The 8,729-nt window shown below is 38.9% G+C and overlaps 1 long non-coding RNA gene across 1 annotated transcript in view; it reads left to right on the forward strand.

Moving 5' to 3' along the window:
* The window catches only part of LOC138176535 (uncharacterized), a 3,113-nt gene extending 2,514 nt beyond the window's left edge, over positions 1-599 (forward strand). The window contains exon 2 of the long non-coding RNA XR_011172325.1: positions 364-599. This is a non-coding gene — a long non-coding RNA (uncharacterized lncRNA). The remainder of the gene's footprint in view (positions 1-363) is intronic.
* The last annotated feature ends 8,130 nt before the right edge of the window (positions 600-8,729 follow it).

Consider the following 8,729-nt stretch of genomic DNA (forward strand, 5'->3'; position numbering starts at 1 on the left):
GTGTGTGTGTGTGTGTGTGTGTGTGTGTGTGTGTGTGTGTGTGTGTGAGAGAGAGAGAGAGACAGAGAGACAGACAGACAGACAGACAGACAGAGACAGAGAGACAGAGAGAGAAAGTATATGGGGGGGTGTTGGGAAGGGGGAGTATTGTTAAGATAGGAGGAGGGGATAGATAGAAAGAAAAAGAAAACTCCACTCTATCCACTGTATCACCTGTCTCCTAGTGGATATTTTACAACTATAGAAAAAAGAGACAGATTCTAGTAGCCAAGCTGGAAAGGCAAACTTATTATTTTAGTAAGCCTTTCTGAAAATGAGTTGACATTCTCTGTGCTAAAGATAATATATGCCTCTGTACTTTAGGTCACACTGGAATCCCGAGAAAACCTGTGTATTCCTGTAGCGTATGCCCTCCTGCAACCTGTCGGTCAAAATCATTACCCTGCAAAAAAGCAATTGATGGTATCTGTCCTAATGGCATGCAGTGCTGTGTCACTGGTTCATCTCGAAAAGGATGCTGAAGAGCCACATCACTGCATGGGGCATCACCAGGTGCAAGCAAGAATGTTATTGCCTTGAATAAAAAAGCACAGACCTCTTATGAGTCCCATTTCTACTTTCTGAGGGGTCAGGGTGGTAGAAAGGAGGAGGAGTGTTATGGGAGAGTTGGGGTCTAGGTGAGGAAAGTTATGAGATGCAAAGAGCAAAGGAGGGCCTGGTCCAAAGGTAAGATCACGTCCTGGTTCTGCCACTGACTAGATACACAACCTTGGTCAAGACCCAATGCCATTCATTAACTCTTTTCACTTCCAGGTGACAACTTGGTGGGGACACTGAGCCTTTCTCTTGTGTGCATTTGGTCACAGTGGCGGTAGAAGGCTCCTCTCATGGTTTCCTATCTGTTTCTGCAATACATCCAACTCTCCAATCATTCTCAGATTTGGAGAAACACTTCTCATGTAAATCTGTTTTCCCTCCCTTTCCCCATCTTAAAGGCAGAATCACAAATGCATGTAAGTGGCAGATGATTGCCTAGTTTGGTGATTTAAGGGACATGAGAAACTCTCTTTTGTGCTAAAATATTGCTTCTCCTCCCCATTCCTATGTACCACAATGGTTGAAATCCTATCTTTCAAGATTCATTTCTTTAGTTTAAGTATTTTCCTCTCTATGCATCCCTCCCCTTTTCCAGAAAAATGTAGACTGGGAAGGCCAACATATAGTGACACACACTGTTAGACTTGGAAGAGATTTTAGAAATCATCTCCTCAACCCTACTGTCCTATAAATGAAGAAAATGAGGCTAATTGCTACTTATTAATTAATTATTGCTTATTAAGAGGGACTATTCTATTATTATTATTATTATTTTTTAAGCAATTGGGGTTAAATAACTTGCTCAAGGTTACACGGCCAGTTATTTCTGGGTGTGGTGCTGAGTATCTGAGCCCGGATTTGATCCAGGTCATTGCGACACTGGAGCCGGTGCTCTTACTCGATGAGCCACCTGGCTGCCCTTAAGCAATTGGGGTTAAGTAACTTGCTCAAGGCTACATGGCCAGGTGTTTCTGGGTGGGTGCTAAGTGTCTGAGCCCAGGATTCTATCTCCAGGTCTTCTCAACACTGAAGCCGATGCTCTTACTCGCTGTGCTACCTGGCCGCCTCGGACTATTCTATTATTAAGAGGACTTTTTTCTGTCCTGTTAAATAAAGCTATGTGGGCAGAAGGGGCTAGGTTTGTCTCATTCTGTTGGTATTCAAAATAGCTCTGATTGATCAGAACTCAGACATGGCCTAAGACTGTATTTCAGGGAGGCCAAACTCCTGAACTTCTCTATTGAGCTGTTTTACAGAAGATACCATATCCCATGACTACAAAGCCTCTGACTGGCCCCAGATTGTTAACTCAACTGCAAAATTCTCCCATCTGGGTGTTTACTGTCTCATAGACATGAAGCCATTTGTATTTTTTTTTTTACTTATTTATCACCAGATTGATTAGTAGGCTAATTTGGATGAAATATAGAGTTGTTGAAAGGAAGTAAAATAGCAGCTGAGTGGAGGGGAAATTGAAGAGATGACAGAATAGAATTGGTGGTTCACTTGGACCAGACCAGTGGGCTTATTAATAAAGAAAAGGGGACAGAGATGATCAGTGATTTGAAGGTAGAATAAATAAGGCTTGGCAAATGATGGAGAATAAGGAAGAGTGAGGGATGTTAATAGATTGATAAAGTCAGAGAGTCTTCCCCTGAGAATCTCCTCAAAGCTGATCTTACAATGTTTATTGCTGCTTCATGTGGCAAACATTAGCTCCTCTGGGTTCAGTTACCATAAAGAGCTTTAACTATGAAAGGAGTTTAATTTGACCTAGAGTTGATTAAGAGGAGTTTTATAGTGACTTTCTAGCATATCTAGAATCAAATATAACTCCTTTGTTTGATATTTAGAGCTCTTTACAACTGGCCATATCCTATCTTAACAGTCTCCTAACACATAAATGATAGAAAGATAAAATATAATGATAAACTACTCTTTATCACCTCTAGGAAAAAATGAAACTCTTTTGGTAGTTAAAGCTCTTTATGACCATGTCCTTTCCTACCTTGGGCAGCTAGGAGGTGCAGTGGATAGAGCGCTAAGCCTGGACTCAAGAAGACCTGAGTTCAAATATGGCTTCAAATACTAGCTGTGTGACCCAGGGTAAGTCACTTAATCTTGTTTGCCTCATTTTCCTCATCTGTAAGATGAGCTGGAGTATGGTAAGTTTCTCCAGTGTTTTTTTTTTTTCCTTTCTGGAGGGCAATTGGGGCTAAGTGACTTGCCCAAGGTCAAATGGCTAGTTTTTGTGTTAAGTGTCTGAGGCTTGATTTGAACTCAGGTCCTCCTGACTCCAAGGCCAGTGCTTTAATCATGGTGCCACCTAGCTGCTCCACTTCTCCAGTATTTTTGCCAGGAAAACCCCATATGGGGACACAAAAAGTTGAACATGATTGAAAAATGACTGAAAAACAACATCCTACCTTACCAGCTCCTAACACATTAAGGATGGAATGATAAAATATTATCATAAAAATTTTCAGCTTGTGAACATGGAAGAAGAACACTTTTGGGTGATTACAAGATCAAGGATATGACCATTTCTGTCTGTACCTGAGGTAGTGTAGAGAAGTAGTCCTTGAGAATTAAGTAGATTGAAGAACTGGGAAGTGAAAGAATTTGAAGGGGCATTGAAGGAGTATGTTGAATTTTCTAAGTATGAGGGTATAAGTTGTGGTGGAGATGTACGTTGTAAGTCAGTCATAGAATTCACTGAGGAAGGAAGAATGGCCTGGGAATTGGTAGATAATAAGCACCAAGATTTGGATTTGTTGACAGATCTGGGGAACAGGAAACTCAAATGAGTAGAAATTACTGTGGTAGATTCTAGAAATGGCAATGGGAACCAAGGAGTATTTTAACTTCCCCAGTGAGACCAGTGATGGGGGGAGCAAGAAAGAAAGTACAGTTAGTACTGGAAAGAGTGGCAAGGAAAGCAATGCCATCAGTGGGTAGCCAGATCTTCGAGAATAGCAGAAGATGGAAAGAATAAGAAAAGAAGAGATAAACCTTCATTTTGATGAAAGTCAAAGTGCCAGTTCTTCCATAAAGTCTTTCCTGATTATTGTAAAAGTTAGACTTGAAGTCTGAGTTTCTCTTTGGTTCTGTATAACAGCCTTCATACAGAGAAGAGAGTTCAGTGGCTCCAGAAATGTAGATTGGGGACAGGTTATGAAGAGGAAGGATATACTAAAGGAAAATGGGAGGAAGGATTGGGGAGGGACTTATAATCTCACATAACTGGGGCATAAAATAGAAGTATATTGAAAAGTACAAGGAGCAGAGGTGAGTAGGCATCACTCAACACACACACAAACATATATACATGCAAAAAGTTTGATATAGGAATGTCAGGAACACAGAAAACAGCAGGAAGAAGGGAAAGGCAAGCATATAAGCATATAAGGAAGATTCAGAGAAGAATTAGTCATAAGCAAAACAAACCCTAAGCTTGTAGAGGAGGTCACAAAGAAAGAAAGAAATAGTAAGAATCTGTAATAAAGAGGGGAAGAAAGTAAAGAGAATGAAAAGTATAAGACAATAAGATGGAGGGAATTATATAATTAACTATCATAACTGAGAATGAAAATGAGATGGACTCACCCATAAATGGAAGAAGATAGCAGAATGGATTCTAAAATAATATTCTAACAATATGATCTTTACAAGAATTACATTTGAAACATGATTCACACAAAGTTAAAATAAGGGATTAGAGCAAAATTTATTATGTCTTACCTGAACACAAAAAAAGCAGATATAGCAATTATGATTTTAGGCAACAGCAAAAATAGAGTTAAAAGAGAAAGAGGAAAAATGAAAGAGATCATATGCAATGAATTACTTAAAAAACTTAACATATATGTACCAAATATCATAGCATCTAGATGAAAATAAAGGAAAAATAGACAAAATTAAAATGGTAGGGAGTATATTCCCCCTCCTCCCCGGAATTATTATAAGAAAAATATAAACTCAATGATTTTATTAACAAAAATAAACAAACAATTCATATGATTATACCAATTGATATAGAAAAAACTTTTGACAAAACATGATACACATTTTCATTAAAAAATACTAGAAAGCATAAGAATAAATAGGCCTTTTCTTAACATGATCAATAGTATAAAGGTCTTACTTCCAAGATGTATAAGGAACTGATTCAAATTTATGAGAATCAGAATCATTCCCCAACTGACAAATGAAAGAACTTTGGCTATCTGTAGAAATATTAAAAAAAAATTCTGCATTAAGAGTGGCTAGGTGGCATAGTGAGTAGAGCGCTGGCCCCGGAGTCGGGAGGACCCGGGATCGGTTCTGGCCTCAGACATTTAACACCCACACACAAAAAAACTGGCTGTGTAACCTTGGGCAAGTTACTTAACCCCAATTGCTTAAAAAAATGTTGAAAATCACTAATAATTAGAGAAATTTAAATTAAAGCAACTTTGATTGACAAAGATAATTTAAAAAATGACAAAGGTTAGAGAAGCTGTTGGAAAACAGATACATTGAGGTACTGTTGGTGGAACTATGAATAGAATTTAATGAACCTGCAAACTATTTGGAATTATGTATAAAAAAATCACTAAATAGTTCATCTCCTTTGATCTAGCTATGCTGTTATTAGGCCTATAGAATCAAAAAGACCAAACAAGGAAGAAAATGTCTCTCATGCACTAAAATATTTATAACAGTTCTTTTTCATAGTGGCAAAAAGTTGGGGAATGACTGAATAAAATGTGGTATAGTGAACATAATGGAATACTATTATCCTATAAGAAATGAGGAAACCCCCAAACTCCTCCAAATACCTGTAAAAAATGACTCTAGGGGTCGCTAGGTGGCACAGTGAATAGAGAACTGGTCCTGGAGTCAGGAGGACCTGAGTTCAAATCCGGCCTCAGACACTTAACATAACTAGCCATGTAACCTTGGGCAAGTCACTTAACCCCAATTGCCTTCCAAAAAGGAAAAAAAAAGAAAATATAAGACATGGAGTTCGACATAAAAAAAATGACTCTAAACAAATTCTAGAGCTGCAGAACCCACAAAATGATGGAGTGAAACAAATTTCTAACCCAAGACACCCTGGAAAGTCGACAGGAAGGGTCTAACACACTGGGCTGGAAGTGGAGTACTGTACAACCTGGGCCATGTCACAGGCCTCAGGGGACTGAATCACTGGCAGGAGTGGTGGTTTCCAGACTTTGGCCCACAAACACCAAAGACAGCATAGAAGGTCAGTGGGACAACTCTGTGGGACTTGGGTGAGACGGGAGTGCAGTCTGGCCCCAGCACTGGAGTTGGTGGAGGCAATGGCAGCAGTAGCAACACAACAGCAGCAATGGCTGCTTCCCTAGCTCCTGGCCCACGTTTTGTTCTTCATACATGAAACTCCATTTCCCAGTCCTAATTCTGAAGCTATTAGATGCAGGATCAAATACAAAATCCTTTGTTCTTGCTGTTTCTTGCACATGACACCCCAACCCCAGACTGAATACTTTGACTGACTGCTCTCTAATCCTTAGAACTCTTTCCTTCCTCATCTCTGCTTCCTGGTTTCCCTGGCTTCCTTCAAATCCCAGGCCAAGTCTGAGATTCTACAAGAAGTCATTCACAGTCCTGTTGAATCTTAGAGCCTTCCCTCTGTTGATTATCTACATTTTATATTATGTGTAATTTGTTTGTGTGTGGGTAAATTTGTACCATTGAGTCACTGTAGAGTAGTGCCTCCTGCCTCTAACTATGTACATAGTTGCTTGTATGCTTTCTTCTATTAGACTGTAAGGTTCTTGAGAGCAGGAATTATTTCTGTCTTTCTTTTTATCCCCAGCACTTAAAACAGTGACTGTCCCTTCATAAATGCTATTAACTATTGATTGATTATTTTTTATTTAATTTGTATATGTTTACATGTGTATATTTTGTTCCCCTGATAGAATGTAGATTCCTTGAAGGCAGGAACTGTTTCATTTTGTCTTTGCATCTGAAGTGCCTAGCGAAATGTCTGCTACATAGCATATACTTCATAAATACTTGTTGATTGGATGTGTTGATTCTTGTTTACAAAGTAGTTCTGTAGCCATTACAGAATCTACTGTTTTTCATCAATTGATATCTAACAATAATAATTCTCATTTCTATTGTGCTTTCAGGTTCATAAATCATTATCCTCACATCAACTGTGTAATGCAAATATAATCTTCATTTTACAGAGGCAGAAACTGAGACTTAAAGAGGGAAGTAACTTGCTTAAGGATGCATAACTGCAAAGGTTCAGAGTCATTCAATGCTTTATTACTACATATACTGCACATATGTCACTCTATGTAGTTGGTCCCTCTTTAGAGCTATACTAAATCAAGATGGATCAACATGAACCCTATGCCCTCCTTCTCCCTGCTCTTCCCATCACCATACATAGAATGGGGGAAAAAAAGTCAGAACCAAAAAACAGAAAAAAAAAAAGAAATTGTAGAGAGTGTGACTAGTACAGGTGTGAAGCCCCCCAAGGACAAAAGGCCTATTCCAGAGGCCCCACAGTTTAAGCTGCATTCTTCCATGTTTCCTAAGGTGAGAATTGTGCCAGATGCTCTGATATCCTGAGACTTGGCCTAATCTGGCATGCAGAGGTTTTGTTTTTGCCTTTCTTCCCATTCCTGGTACTTAACACACTTCTTGGTACATGTTATTAAATAATTAATAAATGGTTGTTGACTGACTATAATTTATTCTCTAAGTGAACTTGGGCAAATTATTTAATATCTCTAGGCATCCATGTCCTCATTAGTTACTATACATCCCTTTCAACTCTAAAATTCTATGATTCCTATTATTTCCTTTCACTTAGACCATTACAACAGTCTGCAAACTGGTTTTCCTTCCTTCAATCTCTTCTTTCTCTGATTCATTCTTCGCCTCTCCTGCTAGATCAACCTTTCAAATGCTCACATTTGATTATACCACACTCTTGCTTAAAACCCTTTAATTGCTCTCCTTTGTGTGAGATTAAGACTAAATTCTTTAGCCCAACGTTCAAGGCTCTTTATAATATGGTTTCAACATTGCTTTCCAGTCTTTTTTCATGTGATTTGTATATTACAGTACACATAGTATTAAACTATTCACGAAACTGAGCTGTTTATCCATCAGGATGTATTGTTCATTGCAGACTTTCCTACCTCTGTGAATTTGCTGATCTCATTCCCTATGTGTGGAATGTTTTTTTGCCTCTCTACCTCATCTTTGCCTATTTAAAATCTATGTGTTCTTTATGGCCCAGATCAGCAGCTATAGGTCCAGCAAGATTCCTCCAATTAGAGGTACCCTCTCTCTGCTATGAATTTTTCTTGTGCTTTGCTTATACTTCTCCTATGTACTTGCTATATTCTGATTTGTTTTACAGTTTTTCATGTCCATGATTATGAACTCCTAGAAGGCAAGCACTAGATATAAGAGGCAGCAAGATATGGTAGAAAGAGAACCAGATCTGATATCAGAGAATTGAGTTTAGGGGTGGCTAGGTGATACAGTGAATAGAACACTGGCCCTGGAGTCAGGAGGACCTGAGTTCAAATCTGGCCTCAGACACTTAACACAAAAACTAGCCATGTGACCTTAGGCAGCTCACTTAACCCCAACTGCCCTACCTTACCCCCTCCAAAAAGCAAAAAAAAAAATAAAGAGAATTGAGTTTCAATCCCACTAACTACCTATGTGACCTTCACCTTTTTGAACCTCAGTTTCCTCATGTGTAAAACGAGGGAGTTGAACTAGCTGGCTTCTAAAGTCTCTTTGCAGCTCTAAATCTATGATCCTTTTTTGCCCAGTATACATCAAGTGCTTAGTGAATGCTCAATTAATAAAATGCACAACCATGAGCCTGGAGATCTCCCATCTCTGAAAATCCCTGTCTTTATTTGTTAGAGACAAGGTAGAGGTTTAGGTCCTGTAGACTTCCCATTTCCAATGGTAGGGGTAATTATTTCCAGGAAGGACTGCTTGGTGAAGAGGTCAGAAAAAGTAGAAAGTATTTCAGACCTAAGAAAGGGGCCTTAAGGGATCCTGATTCTAGCCTGGAACCCCAATGACCTCAATCACTTTGATAGATTTAAGGCATATAC

The sequence above is a fragment of the Petaurus breviceps genome, unplaced genomic scaffold, assembly GCF_028583685.1.
Source record: "Petaurus breviceps papuanus isolate PSGF00001 unplaced genomic scaffold, PetGlider_PUasm1.0 89893, whole genome shotgun sequence".
In the NCBI taxonomy this organism is placed as follows: Eukaryota; Metazoa; Chordata; class Mammalia; order Diprotodontia; family Petauridae; genus Petaurus; species Petaurus breviceps.